Genomic DNA, 12,041 nt, shown 5'->3' on the forward strand with positions numbered 1-12,041 from the left:
TGGTGAACATCCAAAAAAAAAAACATGCTCTGATAAAAAAAATGGCATGTTCACCACAAGTACGTGTGGTTAATGTAGACAGCTTCTTGAAGAGGATTCTGTTTGGTGTTTTAACACCTGCTTGATTTCCAGAAAGGGTAAAACCTATTTTTATATCCTTAGGGACGCTCCCGCGCAGCGCATACGCGCGCCTGTCACCCCAATGCAGTGGGGAGCGGCGGCGCAGCGGTTAGCGCACTGCGCTACCTACCCAGCTTGACCGACCTCGATTCGAATTCACGGCCAGCATCGTTGGAGAGCATCTGAAACCAGTGAAGGGACTCAACCTTAAGTCGACTCAGCCTTAAATGAGCACCCTTGGCCCTGTGTGTAAGCATGAGCACCGCTGGCAGGCGGCCGGGCGTAGTGCTGACCACACCACTGTGTGCCATGGCGGCTGCGATGGAATTGGGATCAACGTTGGGGGTCTCATCAAAGCGGTCGCGTGCCGAGTGCGGGATGGTAGCGTCCACTTAGCACCCCCCCCCCCGCACCACTCGCAATGGACTCTCCCGGGATGTATTTAATGGGGCCCGGCGAGGAGGGGGCTGCTGGTTCTTAATGAGCGCAGCGCACGCGTGTGTCTATATGTGTGTGTGTCTATATATGTGTGTTTGTTTGTGTCTATATGTGTGTGTCTCTGTGTGTGGGTGTGTCTATGTGCACATAGCCTGGCACAAGCGTCGTGGTGATGTCATCGCCACTTAGTGGCGAATGGCGGTTGTTGTTGTGTCTATGTGTGTGTGTGTCTGTGTATATGTGTCTGTGTGTGTCTCTGTGTGTGTCTGTGTGTGTCTGTGTGTGTGTCTAAACCACGACTGAGACGCTGCTGCTGAAACGGGAGTGTGCCACTAAGAGGTGGGGCCTTACCATCAGCCCCACCAAAACTAAGCATATGCCTGGGTATTTTGTACCATCGGACACTCCACCCCCACGACTCCCAATCGGTGATGGGGCAGTTGTGGAGAGAGTGGAGAGTTTCCCATACCTGGGCAGTGTACTCATGACCGGCTCCGGTTTAACAGCAGAGGTCTCACTCCGAATCAGTCAAGCGGCAATATATTTTCATCGGTTGCTCCAATGCTGTGTGGAGGCTACCTGGTCTGTCGCTCCGCATAAAGCTTGAGGTCTTCTCGGCCACGGTCTTTCCCTCCCTTCTCTACGCTTGCGAAACGTGGACCCCCATAATGGAGCATCTTCGCCGGTTAGAAACATTTAGGCTGGCCTGCCTACGATTCATCCTGGGTTTAATCAGGCTGGATTGTGTGAGGAGCTCACAAATCCTTGAAATATCTGGGCAAAGTCCCATCAGTGAGCTCCCCCTGCAGGCAAGGCTGCGTTGGCTGGGTCATGTTGCCCGTATGCCCAGCCACCGCATGCCTAAACAGCTTTTGTTTGGCCGGATCGAGGGAGCTAAACGGGCGTGGCACGGGCTAGAGAAGCGATGGAGTGATGTGATACAGGAGGATGTGGAGCTGAGTGGACTTGCCGATGACTGGTACCAGCGGTGTCAAGATCTGCCTCTGTGGAGGAGGCTCTCCAACAACAACAGAGGGCCGAGGAGCGACTCTTACAATAACGAGTGGAGCGCCGGGTGGCTCATAAAGTTGGCACAGTAGGGGGCACAGGTGGTGCATCAGCCACTCATCTCAGTCAGTCAACCTGTGGCACCTGGGTCTGTCCCGTGACCTCGTGCCAGCGGGCGTTCGGCACTTCACGTGGCCTCAACGTGCACATAGCCTGGCACAAGCGTCGTGGTGACGTCACCACCACTTAGTGGCGAATGGCGGTTGTTGTTGCTGTGTGCACGTGTGTGTGCACACGTGTGTGTGTCTGTGTGTAAGTATGGGAGCGGTGGTGTATCGGTTAGCGCGCTGCGCTACAAACTTGGCAACCCGGGTTCGATTCCCGCTGACGGCCAACACTAGTGACAATTATCTGAACCGGTCCTGGGCCTCCCCTAGATCGACTCAGCCTCAAATGAGTACCTGGTTCGATGTGTAAACATTGTCACTAGGGAGACAAAGGTGCTCGCTAACAGCACTTACCCCTACAGTCTGTTAAAACTATACGGGGGATCTTTGTCTGTGTGTATCGGTTAGTGCGCTGCGCTACGAACCTGGCGACCCGGGTTCAATTCCCGCTCATGGTCAACACTTGCTCGTACAGTCTGTTTAGGCTATACGGGAGATCTTTGTTTCAGTGTGTGCGTTATCTACAACATCCCATATGGGGAAATGAGGAGGCTTACCGCATCCGTCGCTCGGAGGTTCAGAGAGCCATGCGGTGCTGCAAAGCTGAGTGGTGGTTGCGGGTTGCTGAGAAGATTGAAAATGCCTCAGTAGCCCGCCATCACAAATCACTTTTTAATTCCAACCACAAATGTACTTACAACGTCACACCTGTTACCATCCGGAGGGATAGATCGGTGATTCGATCTTCGACCCCCAGCAACAGGTCTGCTGCAGGTTTGCTGAGTATTTTAGGTATTTGGGGGAGGGGAAACCCTCAGCCTAAATTACATCTTAGATCAAGGTTGAGATAACCCTCCTGAGGCTGCGGTGCCTCAACATGTTTGAATAAGTAGCCACCCGCCTTGGAGTGGCTGGCTGATGTGCCATCTGTTGAGAAAGAACGAAGAGAAACCCACAGCCTGATACCAGGTTAAGCGCTGGGCAGAGATGATCTCCCAAGCGAACTGTTGTGGGAATGTGGCGAGTGCGTGCAGACTTTCCCGACATGACATAATCACAACCGTCTGGACCACAGGATGGGTTTCGCAGGATTGGAAGGATGCCATGGTGAACCGCACGGTTTGTAACAACTACTGAGGCATCGACCTTACTGTGCCGGGAAAGGTCCGGTGTGTAAACATCACCACGAGGGAGACAAAGGCGGCCGGCTCTGGTCCAGGCCATCCACTGCCTCGTGTGCCGTGCCGGCCTTCGTAGCACTTACCCCAACAATCATTGAAGCCTTCACGGGGGAACTTTGTCTCAGCGAGAGGCGGTATTTGCACTCGCCCCAACAGCCGGAGTGGTATCTCCTGTAATCTTTCATTTACTTGATACAGCTATCGGGCTCTGACGGTTCCACCTGAAGACGGAAGCTTGTGTTGCCTCCGAAACGTCGTGATTTTTATTTTATTTTACTTTCATTAATTTAAATTTTTTACCTACGTGACTTTACCGAAAAAACCTAAGAATATGAATCCTTGCAGTCACGAAAGCTTCAAATCTAGAAGCCTGTTAAGGTTATGCGTGTTAATGCGTGTAGGTACGCGTGTGTCTGTGTGCATCTCGATGTGTGTGCATCAGTGTGCGCGTGTCACCTTGGTTGTATCCGTGCGTCTGAATGCCAATGCGTGTGTGCGCGTCAACGCGTGGGTCACCATGGCTATATGTGTGTGAAAATCAGATTATGTAATCATCTTTGTCGGTGTCTCAATGAGAGAATGTCATTGTGCATGTTCGTGTCGCGATGCATGCGCATCTGTGTCGGCGTATGTGCGTGCATGTGTTAGCCGGTGCCGTGCCGACCTTCATCGGTTCTCACGAACTGCACTTGCCCCAAAATTATGTGAAGGCTATATGGGAGAGCTTTGTCTTTGTAGTGTAAGGAGTGGTGGCTCAGTGGTTAGCGCAATGCTCGACGAATCCGGCCATCCGTTCCACTCTCACTCACGACCAATTACATTGGCTGGGAATAATGTAGCCTGTCCTGTGCCTCCTCTAGGTCGACTCAGTCTTGAAGGAGTACGTGGTGCGGTTTGTTAACATCACCGCTGGTGCTGACCACGTTCCCACACGCGTGCCGTGCCGGTCCTCATAGGTGCTTGCGAACAGCACTTGCCCAAACAGACTGTTCAAGGCTACGTGGGGGATATTCGTATTTGTGTGTACGCGTGTGAATGTCAATGCGTGCGCAGTGGACCCGGCAACCTGGATTTTAATTTCCGTGTACGGGCAAACAACAGTTGTGACATCTGGGCCGGGTTCTGGGCTCCCCCCTAGGTCAGGGGTCGGAAACTAAAATAACAAGAAGAGCCATTTGTCGAATTTGGTAACAAAATACATCGACATTTTAAGAGCCGCCAATGCACTGTGTGGTACGAGACGGTTGACCTCAATATATAATGTCATGGAGCGGTCCTTCAAGAGCCGCATGCGGCTCTGGAGCCTCAGTTTGCCGACCCCTACACGAGGTCGAATACCTGGTGCGGTGTGTAAACATCAGCACTGGGGAGACAAAGACGGTTGGGCTCCGTATGCGCGCAGCCCTTCCCCCCACGCCATGTCTGGCTCTTGGAGGTTATCCGACCATACTCGCCCCGTGTCGCCCCACCAATGTCCACTCGTGGTTGCGCCCATGTGCCCGCATCTGTCGGGGTGTCTGTGCCTGTGAATAGCGGCGTCTCCGACTCTCATTCCACTGCGTCTCGTGTGCTCGTCTTCAAGAGTCTGGCACCAATCCGCTCCGTCTTTGTCTCTCCAAGCAACGAGTTGCCGCCGTCTCCGATGCACAAACCTCGTGCGGTCAGCCAGCGCCGCGGTGGCCAGGAGATGTTAACTACCTCGCCTGGTGCACAGGAGGTCGTGGGTTCGATCGCGACCCTGACACCTGCTGCTGTCTATTTGGAGTCTGCGTATCTCTCTCTCTCTCATCATCACGGTAGCTAGGAGATGTTAACTACCTCGCCTGGTACACAGAAGGTCGTGGGTTCGATCGTGACCCTGACACCTGCTGTATATTTGGAGTCTGCGTGTCTCTCTCTCCCCGTGGTCGCGTGGATTTTTCTCCGGGCCCACCGAGTTTCCCCTCCACATTCGGAATCAACATCACGCGTTTAAAGTATTTGTCTGCTATAAATGTCCACGTGATAAGCCACTTCGTTGAGCTATCGTTTGTGGCCAGGTCGCTTCTGAAATAGAGCTATACAGCTCAGTGGGCCTCACCTGGTAAAATAAATAGTTAGTTAGTTAAATATTGCCGAGGTCTCCGAGCCACGCAGAACCTGGACCCGGTTATTGGCGGAAAATGCTCCTCGAGTCTGAGCCAGTTTCGCAATCGACTTAACGTAACGTTGTTGTTGTTACTCCAAAGAGCATGCAGGGTTCTCCAAACTCGACCCGCCCCCACCTACCCCGGATGACGCTCAGTTATCTTTTCACGTCCCCCATCCGCCCCCAATGCATTTCACCCAAATCAAAATGCGCAAATTAACTCCATCCACGCCCGACGGTCGTCAAAACGCGGACCCGCTTGTCGCGCCGAGTAATTCCCGCCGCCGTGCAGTGAATGGAACCGATGCGGAGTGAGCTGTCGGTGTGGCGAGCGCGTCCCACGCGTGCCCCGACGCGTGCAGCGTCAATTGCTTGGCGCGTCACGTTTACAATAATCGGGCGCGTGCAGCGTGGGCCGCGTTAATTTGTATTCGAACGGCGAAGAGTAAAAAAATGATCAATGAGGCTAAGACGCTGCGTGGTTAGTGGTGGGCCTCGCGTGCTGGAGTTTGGGGGGAACTGATGGTTTACTCTGGTCACCATCAGCTCCGGCGCCTACGCGATGGGCTTTGATTCTTAATGGCCCGAGATAACAAAGTGCCCGGACTCTCTGGAGTCTCTATGTGCTACGCAGATGGGGCCGTTGCCCGACGCGAGATTGTGGTGTAATTTGACGAGGTGAGAACTCGGGAAGAGTCCCGGATGGGTCTCAAATGACAGGGCCAAATCGACTGCTGCGTCCTCATCACCACCATCACCACCACCACCACCACCACCACGCGAGAAACCGATCTCACACAAACACACAAATCAACGTTAACTAGCGAACTCCCCGTAACGTGAGCCGCTTCGAGCAGATTGTGTTCATAGCGATGACAACACAATTACAACAATGAGTTACACAAACGTTAAACAGACACGGTGTGACTATTGTATATAAATGTATAAACACACGAGGATACATGTCGCCTATTATATATTTTCTTCTATTTTTAAGGCCACGGTGACATTGACGAATGTGCTGAGCTTTTGCCGATTTATATTCCAGTGCATATAGCAGCAGCAACAGCAGCAGCAATAATACCATGTTCTGCAGCGAGTTGCCATTGTCGAGGTCTGCTGGCCACGACGAGGTTTAAGTTCGTGTGGTGTTGCTGTTCCTCCTCTGTTGAAGCAGCGCGGTGGTTTACTCTGTGGGTCAGGGTTTGGGTTGCATGTCCACAATATCGCTACTGTTGATTTTCTTTAATGCATCTCTATGTCTCTTCGTGTCTCTATAGGTATCCTTGTATCTCTATTAACCTCTATTCATAGTTATGCATCTCTATGGGTTTGCTATATGGTCAACATTTGGGTTGTATGGCCACAATTGCACTACTATGGCTTGTCTAGAGGTCTCTATGTGTCTCTATGGGTTTAGTATATGGTCTATAGTTTGGGTTGCGTGTCCACAGTCGCGCTACTGTGGCTTGTGTCTTTAATTTTCCATTCATCAAGGAAATGTGCTCATCGGCCTGTTGATGTCCTGATGCAGTTGATGATGGTTCGTGTGTATGGATGGATGTTGAATTTATTTCGCTCCGCACGTAGCCACCCGTGCTCATCCTTGAGAGGGAGGGGGGAGGATGGAGGAGGAGCCGAGAGGAGTGGAGGCGAGTGAAGTGAGGCAAGATGAGCGTGAGGTGGCGATGTTCGGCTAAGTATCACACATATCACCCACACGCACATCTCTCACGGGCACACAAATACAGAGATCCCCGTATAACTTTGGACGGACTGTTGGGGCAGGTGCTATTAGCGAGCACCTATAAAAGGCCGGCACGGCAGTGGGTGGCCAGCACGACGCCCGACCGCCTTTGTCTCCCGAGGGGCGATGTTTACTACACACCGCAGTTAATCGTCACTGGGTGTTGGCCGTGAGTGGGTATCGAATTCTGAATGCCAGTGCGCTAACCACTACTCGGCCGCTCCCCGCAGACACACACACAACCTCGCGCATAGACACATCGATCGTACGACTGCCTAAGTCACCACTAAGGAGTGGTGACGTCACCACGGCGTTTGTGCCAGGCTAGGTGTACCTTGAGGTCACGTAAAATGTCTACGGTTCTCTGGCAGGTGTTATGGGTTGACTCAGATCACTGGCAGACAGAATATCGGAATCAGAATATTCATTCATATTGTAGGAACCCGATGAGCTGTAAATCTCTTTTTCACAGATGTCGAGTAGATGCCCAGACAGTGGGTGAGTGAGTGGGTGGGTGAGTGGCTGAGTCGGTGAGAGGGGCTGGGTGAGTGGCTGAGTGTGTGGGTGAGTGAGTGGGTGAGTGGCTGAGTGGGTGAGAGGGGCAGGATGAGTAGGTGAGTGGGTGAGTGGCTGAGTGGGTGGGTGAGTGGGTGAGTGAGTGGATGAGAAAGTGCCTGGGTGGGTGAGTGGTGGGTGAGTGGGTGAGAGTGTGGGGTAGGTGGGAGATGAAATCGGCCCCACCCCTTCGCATTACTCCCCAATGTGCGATGTTTTCTGAGTCTCGAGCTCTCGTCTCGAGGTGGCGCCAGTACGCGCACGAATTTTACCACCGATGCAAAGACAAACATCAACCTCCCGTATCGCCTTCAACAGACTACTGGGGAAAGTGCTGTTAGCGAGCACCTGTTACACGTGGGAACGGCACACAAGGGGGTTTGGGTGGCCGAAGCACCACACCCGACCGCCTTTGTTTCACGCTCGTGGAAATGTTTTCACGCCGCAGTAGGTGCTCATTTGAGGCTGAGTCTACCTAGGTGAGGCCCAGGACCGATTCATATATTCGTCACTGATGTTGACCGTGAGCGGCAATCGAACTCGGGTAGCTGGGTTCGTAGTTCAGTGCGCTAACCACTGCACCATCGCTCCCCTCCCCCCGTACACAGATATAGAAAACAGAGTGTTGGGACAAGTGCTGTTAGCGAGCACCTATGAAGGCCGGCACACGAGGGGGTGGGTGGCCAACACCACGCCCGGCCGCCTTCGTATCCCGAGCGACACGCGCAAACGCGCGCGCGGCCTCCGCCCGCATTACGAGAGGCAGCGGCCGTGTTGAGCAATCATCCGGCGCGTGCTGCGCGTCATTCTCGGCTGAGCGATTTACACGCGCGATCCCAGCCCCCTCGCACTCCCCCGCCGGTCCCATCCGAAATGGAATGTCCCGACGACGACGCCGACGATCCTCCGACTCGAGGAGGCGCGAGTCGGAGGAGGAGCGGAACGGAGCGGCTGCTACGGCGGCTGCTGCCACTCCAGCAGCGGACTCGGGGCACAGAGGGGAGCTCACACTCACGTGAGGCTTCACACACACACGTGTGTACACACACACACGTGTACACACACACTCACGTGTACACACACTCACATGTACACACACACTCACGTGTACACACACACGTGTACACACTCACGTGAGGCTTCACACACACACACACGTGTACACACTCACGTGTACACACACACGTGAGGCTTCACACACACACACGTGCACACACACACACGTGTACACACACTCACATGTACACACACACACGTGTACACACTCACATGTACACACACACGTGAGGCTTCACACACACACACACGTGAACACACACACGTGTACACACACACACACACGTGAGGCTTCACACACGTGTACACGCACACACTCACGTGTACACACTCACGTGTACACACACTCACGTGTAGACACACACACGTGTACACACATACGTGTACACACACGTGAGGCTTCACACACGTGTACACACTCACGTGTACACACACACACTCACGTGTACACACACTCAAGTGTACACACAAATGCATACACACATCAAAACAAAGATTCCCCCGTATAGCCTTCAGCAGACTGTGGGGGCAAGTGCTGTTAGCGAGCACCTATGGAGCCAGGCAAGGCACACAAGGGGAGTGGGTGGTACTGATTTGAGGCTGAGCCGACCTAGGCGAGGCCCAGGACCGGTTCACATATTGGTCACTGATGTTGCCCGTGAGCGTGAATTGAACCCGGGGCGCCAGGTTTGAAGCGCAGCGCGATACATACAAAGACACAGTTCCCCCATATAGACTTTAACAGACTGTTAGGGCAAGTGCTGTTAGCGAACGCCTATGAAGGTTCCATCGCACGCACGAGAACAGACACACACACACAGCCTCCCTGCCTCCACGCTGTCCCTCTCGCACACTGTCACGCACACACACACACACAGCTTGCCACGGTCTCACACTGTCACACACACACATAGCTTACCACAGTCTCACACTGTCACACACACACACAAAGCTTACCACAGTCACACTGTCACGCACACACACACTACAGTCTCACACCGCCACACTCACCCACTCACCCACTCACCCACTCTCCCACTCTCTCTCACAACAAAGACAAAGACAAAGATCCCCTGTATAGCCTTAACAGACTGTAGGGGCAAGTGCTGTTAGCGAGCACCTATGAAGGCCGGAACGGTACACGAGGGGGTGGGTGGCCAGCACCACACCCGACCGCCTTTGTCTCACTCATTCTCACACACTCTCACACACTCACTCTCACACACACACTCTCACACACTCTCACACACACACTCACTCTCGCACTGCCACATACTCACACACACACTCTGTTACACAGTCTTCCTCTCGCGCATACACGCGCACACGCCCCTTGCCATTCTCTCGCTCTCACACACACGGGCACCCTCCACTTTCCCTTCCTCACACACGCACACGCGCTCCCTCTTCCCATCTCCCTGTGGCCCAGATGAGAGGCGGCGCCGTCGTGGGAACCAACGCGGTCTCTCCCCGTGGAGAGTTCCCCCAACGCGGTCTCTCTCCAGCCGAGCGTGTGTGAGTGTGTGAGAGTGTGTTGAGAGTGGGAGAGTGAGTGTGAGAGTGAGTGTGTGTGTGAGAGTGTGTGAGAGTGTGTTGAGAGTGGGAGAGTGAGTGTGAGAGTGAGTGTGTGTGTGAGAGTGTGTGAGAGTGTGTTGAGAGTGGGAGAGTGAGTGTGAGAGTGAGTGTGTATGAGTGTGCGTGTGAGAGAGTTAGTGTGTGTGAGTGTGCGTGTGAGAGAGTGAGTGTGTGTGTAAGAGTGAGTGTGTGAGAGTGTGTGTGAGAGAGTGAGTGTGTGAGAGAGTGTGTGTGTGTGAGAGTGAGATAGTGTGTGTGTGTAAGAGTGAGTGTGTGTGTGAGAGTGTGTGTAAGAGTGAGTGTGTGTGTGAGAGTAAGTGTGTGTGAGAGAGTGTGTGAGAGTGAGAGAGTGTGAGAGTGAGTGTGTGTGAGAGTGAGAGAGTGTGCGTATGAGAATCGAACCGTTCCTGTGCCTCCCCTAGGTAGACTCAGCCTTCAATGAGTACCTGAGTGCGGTGTGTAAACATCAGCACCGGGGAGACAAAGGTGGCCGGGCGTCGCTCTGGCCACTCCACCCCGTCATGCGCCGTTCCGACCTTCATAGGCGCTACTCGCGAACAGCACTTGCCCCGACAGTCTGTTCAGGCTACATGGGACATCTTTGTCTTCATCACATGCACGTAGAGACGTGAACGGACTCTGGGGAGCGGTGGCGTAGCGGACTGCGCACTGCACTACGGACCTGGCGCCCCTAGTTCGTTTCCCGTGACGATTATCTGAACCGGCCCTGGGCTTCCCCTAGGTCGACTCAGCCTCACATGAGTACCTGGTGTGGTGTGTAAACATCGCCACGAGGGAGACAAAGGCAGCCGGGCGTGGTGCTGGCCACCCACCCCATCGTGTGTCGTGTTGACCGTCATAGGTGCTCGCTAACAGCACTTGCCCCAACATTTTGTTACAGCCTATACGGGGGGTCTTTGTCTTTGCACCAGCTCCCTACTTTCGTTCTGCTCTCTCTCTCAATCGCAGACTCTTCGTCGTCTCTCCGCTATTGATGCCTCCGCACTCTCTCGCCCCCTCCCCTCGAACGGCTGCACCCTCTCCCTCCCTGTCTCCCCTCTCTATTTTTCTACTTTCGCTTCTCCTCTCCTGCATCCCATTGATCGCCTCCCTCTCATTTTCTCGCTACGCTCTAGACTCCCTCTCTCCCTCCCCCTCCTCCTTCCATCACCCTCCCTGTCCACCTCCCACCTCTCCCTCCCCTCCCCACTCTCTCTCTCATTCCTCCACTCTCCGCTGACTCCCCGCCGTCTCCTCTCTCTGCTCTAATTCTCCCCGCTCCCTCCCTTTCGCTCTCCCGCTCTGCCCGTGGCCGCTCGCAGCACCGGTAGAGGAGCTCGCAGACTCGCGGAGCAGCGGCAGGCGGGAAGCGGAGACGACGACATGGAGCCCGGGGCTCGCACCGCCAAAGTTCGATACCGAGACGTGGGGAGACGAGGCGCGCTGGCCGCCGGCTGGTACGGAGACACGGAGAGACACTTGAAGACACGGGGGGGGGGACACGGAGGGACACGGGGGACACGGAGAGACACTTGAAGACACGGGGGGGGGGGCACGGGGGGACACGGGGGACACGGAGAGACACTTGAAGACACGGGGGGGGGGGCATGGGAACGGAGGGACACGGGGACACGGAGAGACACTTGAAGACACGGGGGGGGGGGACACGGGGGGACACGGAGATACACTTGAAGACACGGGGGGGGGGGACACGGAGGGACACGGGGGACACGGAGAGACACTTGAAGACACCGGGTGGGGACACGGGGGACACGGAGAGACACTTGAAGACACGGGGGGGGGGGACACGGAGGGACGCGGGGGACACGGAGAGACACTTGAAGACACGGGGGGGGACACGGGGGGACACGGAGAGACACTTGAAGACACGGGGGGGGGGGGGACACGGGGGACACGGAGAGACACTTGAAGACACGGGGGGGGGGGGTGGGAACGGAGGGACACGGGGGACACGGAGAGACACTTGAAGACACGGGGGGGGGGGACACGGAGAGACACTTGAAGACACGGGGGGGGGGGACACGGAGGGACGCGGGGGACACGGA

The 12,041-nt window shown here is 54.8% G+C and overlaps 1 protein-coding gene across 1 annotated transcript in view; it reads left to right on the forward strand.

Moving 5' to 3' along the window:
• The first annotated feature begins 8,240 nt into the window (after nt 1–8,240).
• Nucleotides 8,241–12,041, forward strand: part of LOC133353877 (SLIT and NTRK-like protein 6) — an 86,068-nt gene continuing 82,267 nt past the window's right edge. The window contains 2 exon segments of the mRNA XM_061570362.1: nt 8,241–8,359; nt 11,298–11,432. The gene's annotated coding sequence lies outside the window, so the exon portion shown is untranslated.

This window comes from Lethenteron reissneri, chromosome 45, assembly GCF_015708825.2.
Source record: "Lethenteron reissneri isolate LAM-NWPU_2019-01 chromosome 45, ASM1570882v1, whole genome shotgun sequence".
Taxonomy (NCBI): Eukaryota; Metazoa; Chordata; class Hyperoartia; order Petromyzontiformes; family Petromyzontidae; genus Lethenteron; species Lethenteron reissneri.